Here is a 14,119-nt window from a genome sequence, read left to right as displayed (position 1 = left end):
AACAAGAACTTGTATGTCTTTACAGTAAAAAATAATTGTTATAAGGTATTACGTGTTAATACGTAAGAATCGCCATTTTGTATTAGTGGTAAAGAACGATTGAATAGAGACAAAATAGGATTTCGTTCCTCCCTTCTAGTGGATTTTCACCCCACGTGAGCCAGAGGTAACCCATAGTCCGCATAGCCTCCCCTAAACCCCTTCTCCCCGCAAAAAAAGACATTGCTTTAAGATGCTAAAAAGTGTCCTTTTATTTATCAATTAGCACCTGCCTTTTAGCACACCATCATAAAGATTTTGCTGACATAGAAAACTGTATTAGACTTTTGATTGGTCACCACCATAAAGTGTGAATTTTGGTGCAAATACATGCGTTAAACTTTATTTTGAGCATTGCGTTAAATCACTGATATGTTCATATTCTGATAAATGGTTATCACAAAGGCTCACACATAAAGGGTGCAATGAATTAAAAAACAACACCCAAAACGCGAATACTTCTGAATGGTTGACTACCCTTGTTCAGAAGGATGAAGGGTCATGGTGTTGTATGGTCACATGTGTTGAACATCCAATCAGTTACCTGAATTGTGAATTATAGGTAATGACAAATGTATTGAAACTGGTTTGGACTTATTCTCCAGATGTGAACTTCTGGTATAGAATGTTCCAATCAGTTACCTGAATTGTGAATTATAGGTAATGACAAATGTATTGAAACTGGTTTGGACTTATTCTCTAGATGTGAACTTCTGGTATAGAATGTTCCAATCAGTTACATGAATTGTGAATTATAGGTAATGACAAATGTATTGAAACTGGTTTGGACTTATTCTCTAGATGTGAACTTCTGGTATAGAATGTTCTAATCAGTTACCTGAATTGTGAATTATAGGTAATGACAAATGTATTAAAAAGTCATGTATTCTGGAGCTGTAAATAACTAAGTTATACAAATGTGTACAATTTTCAGTGAGTAGTTGTTTTTGTTTTTTTTCAAATTGTGAATTTGGGAAATTGGTATTCAACTTTTCATTTCTCGTTTTCTACGAGTTGAAAGCTATCAGTGTACACTTACGTGTTGAAATTTCTATTGTTTTTCGAAGTACAATAAACAAAGATTTGTATCATTAAAGCTTGTAGTTGTTGTACAACAAAACATAAAAATTAATTTCTTCAATGTGCCACTAGAAGGTGTTCAAAAGATGAAATATAGATACATTAACCTGATATCTCCTTACCTGAGGCGAAGTAAGAAATAAAAATATTTATTTGTTTATTTAAATATTTATTTATTTCAAATGCCTACTGAGTAGAAGAAACGTTTGGTAAGTTCTCCCAAAATAAATCTTTTTACAATTTATATAGATCGTTGTTTGCTTATTTATTAATATTCTAATACGGATACTTTCATATAAATTGTGCATGGTACTAATTAAACAAATTTTTAAAAAATATATTTATCAATATGTATTTAGTATATAAAAATATTTATGTATAATATATCATTTTCAGTAAATTATTTCATAATATACAGACATATGCTTATTTCTAATATATAGACCTGGTGTAACCTGGGATTAACCTGTCTTGGCTAGCAAGACCATGCTGTCAGTGCATTTCGTGCATTAAAAGAAATGGTATAAAAAAAGATATATTCTACGTATAGTTAAAATTGTTTATTCTGGTGATATGGTCTATTTGTTAATGACTCATTATTTCCTATAAATGGCACTTAAATCCATTTGTTAAAGATTTATATTATCCTATAGATGGCGTTTGGATCTATTTGTTAATGACTGATTATTTCCTATAGATGGCACTTAGATCCATTTATCAATGACTGATATTATCCTATAGATAACGTTTGGATCCATTTGTTAATGACTTACCCTATAGGTGGCACTTCAATGTACTTGTTAATGACCGATATTCTTCTACAGATGGTGCTTGGAATTCCGATGCGCACACGACCGGTTTTTGAGAGTTGTCTGATATAACATTCCAAGGTCACTAATATTCTGTCATCTCAGCAACAATATGTTCCATTTATTTTACTAGAAGCAGGTAAGAATTACTTATAAACTGTTTAATATTCTATAAATTGTTGTGGAAGGAAATGATAATAATTCGATTCAAATTTAGAAGTAAATCGATTACAGAATGGTGGCCATTTTGGAATATATATATATAATATTATATTTAATACGGGTGAAACAGAGCTATAAAGCTTTATTTTTTATTATTTTCTTACCTTTGTTTTAACTTCAAAATGCTATTAAAATTAGTAAATAGACACCCATAGAGATGTTTTGTCTAATAGAGCATAAAATGTAAGTCATAGTCATATTTGAAATCAAACCATTAGAACTGCACCAGCTAAACAGTTAATTATATTGTATGAACATTATTTATTAGACAGATGTCTTTACTTGTGGAGTGGTGGACTGTCCGGACTTTCTAATTACTGACTTCGTTTGCATAAGATCTACAAGAATTCCGACAACCTGACAACTGAAACTTAGAGTAGATGAGATTTATTTAGTTTAATACCAGTTTCTGTTTGTTTGTATAATACTGTAATATGACGAATAATACTGAAAGTTAATATATCTGTTTATTTTACATAGGCAGAAAGTCCCAAGCTTAGGTCTTATGTAAAATTCATCTTACAAATTCAAATGAAATGGCAAAACTGAAATAATAGAACTTGAGTTTAGTGTAAATATGCATTTCTTAAGGCGGGTGTATGTAAGGTTTTAAAACCGTTCGAAATCAAAATTTTACTGTTAGAAAATGTATATATATATTCGATGAAACGTTATCTTATTCCTTCGTTGTATGCATGATAAAATGAAACTGTTTGAAGTAGTTTCTAGGAGAATAGTGTGAAGATGTAAACACTGAAACACTTCCAAGTGATTGGGGTGAAAAGTCTGTGAAGTGTGGAGGAAAAGAAAAGCATTGGATGTGAAAATAACGTTCATTGGAGAAAAAGAAAAGCATTGGATGTGAAAATAACGTTCATTGGAGAAAAGCATTGGATGTGAAAATAACGTTCAAAAAATAACGCATTGGATGTGAAAATAACGTTCATTGGAGGAAAAGAAAAGCATTGGATGTGAAAATAACGTTCATTGGAGGAAAAGATAAGTCAAGGTGCGGAAAAAATCTATAGTGATGATGGTGAAATAGACATGTAGATATGAACCTGCAGATGGTGAAATAGACATGTAGATATGAACCTGCAGAAAATAATAAATGAGTCATTTAAAACACAGTCGTTCATATCTAAATTTAGTAATTAGGTAATGTGTAGTGATGAATTTACAGTTATCGTCCATAGTATAAACCTGTTCCAAAATGGTTAAACATGGGTGTTACTAAGAAAATACTAGCGCTTTTGGAAATGTATAACTTTATTTAGTTGTATGTTCAGTGTATTACTAATATGTTATATCATACATTAGTTGTTTTTAAGTACGATATTTTTACTTCGTATTGTGTATGCATACAGTGTGTATAATCATTTCATCGTATCTATTTCTTTAAAAAAAAACACTAAAAAAAACCCTCGTAGTCATCTGAGGTGGCACAAGTTAACCAAACTAAAGAATTTTAATCAGTGTGTTTTGTGGTCATAGTTTATTATTAATGCTAATGCGGACGCTCCTAGAATTTAAATATGAAATACAAATTGTTGTTTGTTTGATAATATGCACCTCTCGCGTATACGAACTATCCTATTGCATTTGAATATAAATCATTTCTCTTTTTTTGAAATATAAACAGTCGAGACGTACAGTTTTACAGTTTTCAACTGAACAGTGCACTGACACGTGCCCCAAAGTTTATTCTGGATATATTTCATTCATATTTAACTACATTAACACAATAGCTAGTTTGTAATTCTGTTAAAAACAGCTAAATACAGACAAACTTCTCACTTGTTATCAGTATTGTTTCATTTAATATATATTTGTACTTTAAGATATATATATATATATATATATATATATATTGAATATTCCCATACATAAAGTATGATTTACATAATTAAACCCCTCGAACTTTCCACGTAAGTCTAAAGTTTTGGCTTTTTCTAATGGAATTTAATGTTTACTGTAAGTAGGCAAAGAACGCGAACAGTGAACCATATCGCTCGTGCATTTGATATAACTGATGAGATAAAGAAAGGTAAAATAAACAACACAAAATTATTACATCAAACCTTCACACAATGTCATTTCACAGTAAGTTAAGAAATACTAAAACTCCAAAGCAAATTATGAAGAGAGAAGCCACGAATGACACGCTCAGTACGTTTTTGGGGAATAGTTAAAGCGTCGAGTGGTAAAGAAACACACACTAAATATAACCTGAAATACGAAACCGAACGATATTAACTGTATCTAAACTCTACAAACCCAGTTTCTTAGATAACTCAGTAGCCTCGGGACTTATCTTTGAAAGCATGTGACTAAATGGTATGTTTATAAGAAACAGTTTTATTGTTTATAGTAAATTCGCTCCGGTACCTACTTCATGTAACTAACAATCTTACATGTCATCAGTTTTAATTATAACTTTACGCTTCGTCGTTTGTTTAATGAATCGAAACCACTTACGAAGACTGAATATATATTTCATTAATTAAAAGAGGATTATTTTGAAAATCAATGTCTATCTCAGCTAGAAACCTTTAAAAAAACGAATAATTTCGAGATTGTAACGAACTTAATTATAACAAATAGTAATTAATAATAATGACCTTTAATAATTATGAGTATGTAACGTGGCAGTTCTCTAGACAGGTAATTGTACATTCCAGTTCGCTAATTTACAAATATTTCACGATCCTTGTCACACAGATAATAATTATTTATAATTCGTGAAATAACAAATTACGCATTTTTCACCTTTTGTACTTGGTTAATAAACAGCTTTATAGTTCATTAACTAAAGGCAATTTCTTCCGCATTACGGAAGTCCTAGTTTGCAGAGCTAGAGAGCAGATGTTATGTATGCACACGTGCAGCTAGCTCTTAATACGGATAGCTTTCTCTCCCTTTGTTGTTGCTGGTTTTAATTTTTTAATCCAAATTAAAATCTTTATTATTGCATAAAAGACAAAAATATATCACATTAGCCTCTGAGGTACTTCTCTCTATATTGTTTTAAATGCAGTAATAATTAAATGTGAAAGAATTTAAATATCTCATAACCAAACCCCAATGCTTATACTTTGGTTTTGATTATATATGGATGTTTTGCAATTTCCCTATTTAAGTTTTCTTTAAATTCTTAATAGTTTTACTGTGTGCAATATATAAAGGTGTCAATTAATAATCGTCTTCAACAGTAATGTATATTTCTACTTTTAAAAATTCAAAATTGGATGAAGGGTTTACAAGATAGAAGGTTTTGCTTTCAAAAACATGCATGATATAATTAGCATCATGTACCTATTTTCATCTTTATATTTTTATAAACCTGTATTTAGAACCCGTGAAATACAGAACTATTGTAAATCTCTCCGTTTAAAAAAAAAGGTATAGGTTATATATTTAGAACCCGTGAAATACAGAACTATTTTAAACCTCTCCGTTTAAAAAAAGGTATAGGTTATATATTTAGAACCCTTGAAATACAGAACTATTTTAAACCTCTCTGTTTAAAAAAAAGGTATAGGTTATATATTTAGAACCCGTGAAATACAGAACTATTGTAAATCTCTCCGTTTAAAAAAAAAGGTATAGGTTATATATTTAGAACCCGTGAAATACAGAACTATTGTAAATCTCTCCGTTTAAAAAAAAAGGTATAGGTTATATATTTAGAACCCGTGAAATACAGAACTATTTTAAACCTCTCCGTTTAAAAAAAGGTATAGGTTATATATTTAGAACCCGTGAAATACAGAACTATTGTAAATCTCTCCGTTTAAAAAAAAAGGTATAAGTTATACATTTAGAACCCGTGAAATACAGAACTATTGTAAATCTCTCCGTTTTAAAAAAAAGGTATAGGTTATATATTTAGAACCCGTGAAATACAGAACTATTTTAAACCTCTCCGTTTAAAAAAAGGTATAGGTTATATATTTAGAACCCGTGAAATACAGAACTATTGTAAATCTCTCCGTTTAAAAAAAAAGGTATAAGTTATACATTTAGAACCCGTGAAATACAGAACTATTGTAAATCTCTCCGTTTTAAAAAAAAGGTATAGGTTATATATTTAGAACCAGTGAAATACAGAACTACTTTAAAACATTTCGGTTTTTTATAAACTTGGTGTAGATTTCCTTTAGAATGCATGAAAAACATAACTATTTCTAAACCTTCCTGGTTTTTTTTTATAAACATAATATAGGTTTTCTTTAGAACGTATGAAATACAGAATTACTCTACATCTTTGTGGTTATTTTAAATATGGCAAACCATTCGATTTTTAGGATGTAGTGCGTTCTAGCAACAAAAAAAAAACTTTTACCGAAGAAAATAAATCATTGCTTGATTCGTCTTACGTAATGGATTATTATTATTATTATATATTATTTCATATCTGGTTATTTTGACGTCGAATGTCCAAACGAACCTTCGCGTTATTCAATATACTTTTTTTTCCCTCGCTCAACAGTCTGTTTGTTTGTTTTTTGGAATTTCGTACAAAGTTATTCGAGGGCTATCTGCGCTAGCCGTCCCTAATTTAGTAGTGTACGACTAGAGGGAGGCAACTAGTCATCACCACCCACCGCCAACTCTTGGGCTACTCTTTTACCAACGAATAGTCGGATTGACCGTAACATTATAACGCCCCCACGGCTGAAAGGGCAAGCATGTTTGGTGCGACCGGGATTCGAACCCGCGACTCTCGGATTACGAGTCAAACGCCTTAACACACTTGGCCATGGCGGGCCTCGCTCAACAGAAGATGACCTAAGGAGGTCGAAATGTTGTTTTCCACTTTATTTTAAAAACAAGTTTCAATACCTGTACCAGCTGTCTTATGATACAGTTTTAGAGCAAGTTGAATTACATCCCTCGATGGATTAACGGTAATCTTAAGCTTACGTAATTCTAAAATTCGGAGATCCATCTCCGCAGTAGACAAAGAACCGAAAACTTCGGTAACGCTGTCATGTAACTTAAGAGCCTTGACAACCGGGTTGAAACTGTGTGTGAACAAAGTGAGTGATAACCAGAATATATAACGTTTCACACAGTTTCAAATAGTCCAGAATTTTGTAAATTACTGAAACGAGCACTAAAGAAGAAATAACAGAACTTATGTACAAATTTGTATCATTTTTGTGGTCGAATATTAAATCAAATTTTCAACTCTGTCTACTTTAATGAGCAATTTTCCAAATAGTTATGTATGTTAAAAATTCCTTAGAAGTCACTTTTTTATGCACATTAAAAGTATTAACTTTATTCTTTTAACTTTATTTATTTGATTTTAAAGCATTTTTTTTATTTTCCTTGCCGTAGCAACAAGCTCAAATAAATTATATTTATCATGTTTAGTACCTAATAAAGAAAGTTAATTAATTTAAAAAAAATTAACATTATTCTAGCAGAATCTCCAGCTTTCTGTGACTTTATCACCCAGAGAATAACGTGCTATTTGTTCGATATCCTTGCATATTGAATAGCATTTTACATCCATATCCTCTGAGTAGTTTTAACTATTACGCTATGTAACACAAGTTTTGTTCCTGGATAGTATGCGTTATTTCTTAATTGCTTATGTTGTAAAAGTACAGAAAATGGCCATTATTCCCTTCAAACTTTGCTTTTGTGACCTGGATAATGAAATATAGAAATTAACCTATTTTCTATGCAAAAACGGGCAAATTTGCACGTTTTCATTTACATAAGGTCTGAATAAAACAACATATGAATTAATATTTACATGTGTTTATACTAAAGTCATACAAAAATGTTTAGAAGTGAGTAACGTAAATCACCTTCGCGTATTAGGCCCCAAATATAGTCTCCCATCATGTTTTCGTTGTACACTCCCAGGTCACAAAAGCAAAGTTTGAAGACAGAAATAGGTCTTTTCCATTTACTTTAGGCATAACCAACTGGGAAATAACACTTTATACCCGGGAACAAGAAAAAGTAAACATTTTGTTACGTGGTGTTATCTTACGTAGATTGAAATGTTTTGTACCTTTCACTTATTGTTCGAAGCGGACATCATTCCAGAGTAAAAAACATTTTATTACATGTGATTCTGATGTTACTTTGAATCTTCATGTACGATCTGGTTTCTCGTTTGACATTTTTGTTATTCCTGTATCCCAGCAAAATGTCTCATATCTTTAGTACAATATCTTTTTTTATATCTTCCTCTCAACCTAAATATGTATTGTCATCCGAAGGTAACTGGATTGGGGCATACTACGTTAATTGTTTGTTTGTTTTGAATTTCGCGCAAAGCTACACGAGGGCTATCTGGGCTAGCCGTCCCTAATTTAGCAGTGTAAGACTAGAGGGAAGGCAGTTAGTCATCACCACCCACCGCCAACTCTTGGGCTACTCTTTTACCAACGAATAGTAGGATTGACCGTCACTTATAACGTCCCCACGGATGAAAGATCTAGCATGTTTGGTGCGACCGTGATTCGAACCCACGACCCTCGGATTACGAGTCGAACGCCTTAATACGCTTGGCCATGCCGGGCCTAAATGGAAGGATGTGATTGTGGCGAAAATTTTGTCAACTTGAAGGAAATAAAATACTGTGCAGGCATAGAGCGAGGCTAGAAGTGAGGTACTATGCAGACATAGGGCGAGGCTAGAAGTGGGTACTATGCAGGCATGGGGCGAGGCTAGAAGTGAGGTACTATGCAGACATAGGGCGAGGCTAGAAGTGAGGTACTATGCAGACATAGGGCGAGGCTAGAAGTGGGGTACTATGCAGGCATGGGGCGAGGCTAGAAGTGAGGTACTATGCAGGCATGGGGCGAGGCTAGAAGTGAGGTACTATGCAGGCATAGAGCGAGGCTAGAAGTGAGTTACTATGCAGACATAGGGCGAGGCTAGAAGTGAGTTACTATGTAGACATAGGGCGAGGCTAGAAGTGGGTGCTATGCAGGCATGGGGCGAGGCTAGAAGTGAGGTACTATGCAGGCATAGGGCGAGTGAGGAAAGCTGTGCGTATATGTGTACGAGAAGATCATATTAGCGTTATTACAAATTCTGTAACTTTAACATTAATTTTATGGCGTTCCACCATTATCTCCACGTACCACCAAATAGTACGCGTACCATCATACACTTGGAATCATTACATCAGACTTTTGTTATACATTTCGAAATGACAAGGAGTATAATAGACCTTGACAAAATTCTTGAAGAACCGCGCATTTGACCTGTAAAAAAAAATCTAAGGAACAAAAGAATCACCAACATTAATTTGTTTTTCCTTCACTGCATAGAACCTTTTGAGAGAACTGTATATAACCAAGTGAAAGCGTTAGAGTTGTTTCTACCATTAAGTTCTGAAAATAGTTCGTTTACTGATAAGTGAAACCAAGAAGACAAACAAATGCTGTATTGAAGGTGCGATTTTGTAAAGTGAATAGATTTGAACGCATTTCGCTAGTTTGATTTGGAACAAGAACACATTTTGGTTTTATCATTCGCTTCGTTCGGTTTGTATTCCAGCATCATGGCTGTCGGTGATTTTGAAATGTTGTTAATTGTGATTTCCGATTAAGTTGTTGTTTTTTTATACAAATTTATTATCAAACAGTATTCACATTGACTAAATCAATGTGAAAATGTGCTTCCTAATTAAAAATATTAATAATCTTATCCAGGTCTTAAATTTTTATTCAAAATTGCGTTTATTGTATTTGCTACTATTGCAAGTACAAATTTTCATGACGTCGAGAACTACGGAAAACCGTTTTGAAGGACAACTTGAGGTCGGCGTCCACCAGACGGTAATGTTCGAACGAAGAAATAGAACGCGCTAGAGGTGAAACTTTCTTTTCTGATAAGTCATACGAAATCACTCCTTTTAAATAAACTGCCACGTTATGAATAGCTCTACGTTTCAGCTTTGGTTTATTTATCTAAAAAAAAAAAATCTTCGGTCTCCTCAGAATCAAATGGTTCTCTTAGATGTTCTAAAAATATAACAGATTCCGGGTACAACCTGAAATCCTCTATAACAATCAGTTATGGTTAGCTTTCAACTACAGAAACATAGAACATATGGCTTTGTATTTCAGCGTGTGCTTGTATTTTTAATTTGAAAGTAGACGTGTTACGTATTACAAGAAATACCTCTGCAGTGATACCTTATGAAGTTATAAAAAGATGTCAAAAGTTTTTACTTGTATCTATAAGAACGGCTGAACATACAGAATGATTGTCTCCAGTACTACATAAAGAACAGGTGACCTTTGAACATCACGCATGAAGTAAGATATAAGAAAAATTAAAATAACGCGTCCATTTTCTGTTTATTAGTTCTTTTGTATTACACTCCCAAAGTGAAGGTCGTTTAAAGGATAAAGTCTGCATGGGTTACATGTTTAAGTTATTTATTTATTTTTTACTCAGTAAAGCCACACTATACGGGTAACAGCAAACTTAAAAGCATCATATAGTTAATTTACAAAATTATGTAGTTCGGATAAATGTTTTTACCGTCTCATCACTCAGTTTTACCTTTACACGATGTAATATTTTTAGTATTGTTTTGTTTGTGTTTACTGATTAATGTAATATTGTATTACCATTTCCCGTAATTCTCGTTCTTCGATATCAAATAATGTAATTTCAGTTGTGACAACATGAAGGTTTGATGCTCTGATACATTTCCTGTTTCTAGTCATATATTTATCTGATGGACTCTAGTCCGTCTCTACATTCAGTTTCGCTCCATATAACTGGACAATACATATCAACATTAACAACCCATATTTTCTGAAGTGTGTGATAGATTAAGCTAATTCGACATTCTTCGTGTATCGAACGAAGTTAAGAAGTGAAATTGACAAACCGTTGTATCACAATTGCTTTCCACGTTTTCGTAATTACTTAGAAATATAAAATAATAATAACACCAACATGAAATTGAAAATATTTACATAACACAGCTTTAAATCTTTCATCCTTTAGCGAACGACGTCACCAGGCGAATTTTTATTTTTTTTTATTAAAGTTCACTTGTTGATGACGTCATTACTACATCATTCACTACCTCTACAGCACAAACATTATTTTGCTGACATACCTACAGTCAGTGCATCCTAAAGTTGACACACGAATGTGGTATTTCGTTTTCTGGTCTGTCATCACAAAACTGCCGATCCGAATGAATAATAGTAGGCCTAATTACAATTACACATTAATATTTTATATTGTACAGCCCATGATTTTTGCACAAACAATTAATCAAGTTTTCTGAAATATTGAGTTAAGAGAGTTAACATTTTATTTGTTATATTTCTCACAAGGTTCCTTGTTTTTCAACCTGTCTCAGGAGATATCCGTTTTTAGAGTATTTTAGTTGTGTAAACAAGCAATATATTTGTATTTATAATTATATATATATATAATATCACGCACTAGCTGAAATCCTAGTTAAGTTATTTCTTTTAAGATACAAGTGTTAGTCAAAACAGTATTTTGCTTTATAATAGAAGTGATAGTTCTTTACGATTAATGTTTTACTGTTCCTTTGTTTTCCTCAGGTTTCCATATTTTTCCGATAGTTTTATTTCTTATAGATTAGCCACTTTGAAATAAATTAAAATATTCAAATCGATTAAATAAAATCGATTACTTGTTATTATTTGCTAAAATAATGCGTGGTTTTAATTATTATATCGTTATCTGTATTTTCTAAAATATAGACGAACCTGTTTAGTCATCTAAATGAATGCTAAACGTGTCAACATTTGAAATACATAATCCTAAAAAAACAAGCAAAAAACGTATAAAGTTTAATTTGTTTTGATTCAGATACAAAAAACAACAACGAAATAAGATATATCATACCAAATTGAGTTTATGAAAGAAATATATATATTATCAAATGAAATATACGTTGTACAGATGTGCACACGAGAAAGAAGAATTCTTAAGTCATTAGGATGAGAATCATAAATCAGCTAAGATGTGTGTGTATATATATATATATACCTTTGAATGAATATATATTATATATAATGTAATAATTTGATGTTGGTGTATAACTTGGAGTCTGCTTTTGTGAACCTTGACTACCAGTAAGGAAAGCAACAAGTGTATATTTGTGTTTGTTATTAAAGCATATATGTCAATAAATATATGCCTGTTTCATTTTACATCAGTAACTTATTAAAATCATGAACAACAGTTGTGTTTCAATGATCGTATGTAGCAATGACATAACAACACGTATTTAAACGACTTCCGGTGTAACAACATAGCATTCGTTACGTTGAAAACGTTTTCTCAAATAAACTCCTCACTACTTTGCTATCACAATGTTGTAAGGTATTGCTTTCTCTGAAACATTAAATGTGATAAGTGCATGTGACCCAATGGTACATGGAGAAAAATTATATCCCCCTGGCGTTAATTTCTCTTTTCAACACAATGGATGTTAAGACGTTTTTTTTTCCACTTGAAATATTATAGATTTTCAAATTTCTCTTACGTTGTCAGTTATATAAAATATGAGAACATTTTTTATGTAAAATGTTTTTTTATTGAGAATATAAATGATATAATTCTTTTACAACAAAAGGAAGCCGAGTAATTTTAAAATTTAAATTTAACCAGATATTCATCAGATCTGTTTGTTTTATTGACTCGTCGTCTTTACAATAAACAAGAGTTTTTTATAAGAATTTGACGTTGCGATGAACGCAATCAATTAAAGTAGCTTTGCGTTGATGTTTGCGAATATTTATCGCAAATTACCTTACTCAAAAGTGCATTAGTGACTTCACGCGCCGAGCGGATATGTGAACAACTGTAAAAACAGCACATTTACAAGTATAAACACCTTAGCAGCTTCAATTATCACAAAAGAACAGTGACGTAATAATAAACCGCCGATCGTGTTTACACTAGAAGTATGTGTGAAAAAATATCCATATAGGCGGCATATTAAGACGAATCTTATTGGTGGAATCATTCATTAAGCGTCTGCATAAATTATGTTAAAGGTCGATATGATAAGAAGGTGTGAAGTCTTGGTGTAAATGTTCTCAAACACAATATCGGAAAGGTAGGTACGTATAAAAACAGGGTGTGAAGAGAGAGAGAGTTTCTTACTGTTTGATATTTTCTTCAAAATTTTTTAAATTTGTTCATGCATTCGATCTTTAAGTTTGTGAACAATACTTTGTTCTCATATTCTTCCGACCCGGCATGGCCAGGTGGTTAAGGCACTAAACTCATAATCTGAGGGTCAAGAGTTCGAATCCCCGTCACACAAAACATGCTCGCCCTCTCAGCTCTGAGAGCGTTATAATGTGACGGCCAGTTCCACTATTCGTTGGTAAAAGAGTAGCGCAAGAGTTGGCGGTGGGTGGTGATGACTAGCTGCCTTTCCTCTAGTCTTACGCTGCTAAATTAGGGACGGTTAGCGCAGATAGCTCTCGTGTAGCTTTGCTCGAAATTCAAACCAAACTATATCTTCAGGAAATGAAGTGGTTTGTAGGCTAAACACAGACTAAACGTGGACTGTTTTGAGATTACAATAATTATGTAGATTATTTACGTTATTGGTTGTGTTATCACGCTATAGCTTCAGGATGGTATAAAGTTCTCCATTAAAATTGGTTTCGTTTGTTTTTGAATTTCGCGCAAAGCTACACGAGTACCATCTGCTCTAGCCGTCCCTAATTTCGCAGTGCAACACTAGAGGGAAGGCAGCTAACCAACACCACTCACCGTTACCTCTTGGGCTACTCTTTTACCAACGAATAGTGGGATTGATCACACTTATAACGCCCCCACGGCTGAGAGGTCGAGCATGTTTGGTGTGACAGGATTCAAACCAGCGACCTTCAGATTACGAGTCGAGCACCTTAACCACCTGGCCATGCCGTGCCATTAAAATTGGTAGCTTAATGTTTGCAATTCCATGAGCA

At 32.8% G+C, this 14,119-nt stretch overlaps 1 protein-coding gene across 2 annotated transcripts in view; it reads left to right on the top strand.

The window, feature by feature from the left end:
- The window catches only part of LOC143222439 (neurotrimin-like), a 133,583-nt gene extending 121,263 nt beyond the window's left edge, over positions 1-12,320 (top strand). Inside the window, exons 6-8 of one of the 2 annotated variants that reach the window (XM_076448965.1) lie at positions 1,944-2,067; positions 2,419-8,996; positions 9,136-12,320. The gene's annotated coding sequence lies outside the window, so the exon portion shown is untranslated. Of the gene's footprint in view, positions 1-1,943; positions 2,068-2,418 lie in introns of both variants that reach the window. The other variant, XM_076448964.1, reaches the window with a different exon arrangement.
- Positions 12,321-14,119: the final 1,799 nt, after the last annotated feature.

This window comes from Tachypleus tridentatus, chromosome 8 (assembly GCF_004210375.1).
Source record: "Tachypleus tridentatus isolate NWPU-2018 chromosome 8, ASM421037v1, whole genome shotgun sequence".
NCBI lineage: Eukaryota > Metazoa > Arthropoda > Merostomata > Xiphosura > Limulidae > Tachypleus > Tachypleus tridentatus.
Note: the sequence above shows the minus strand (reverse complement) of the source record. Positions and strands in the feature narration are given on the sequence as shown.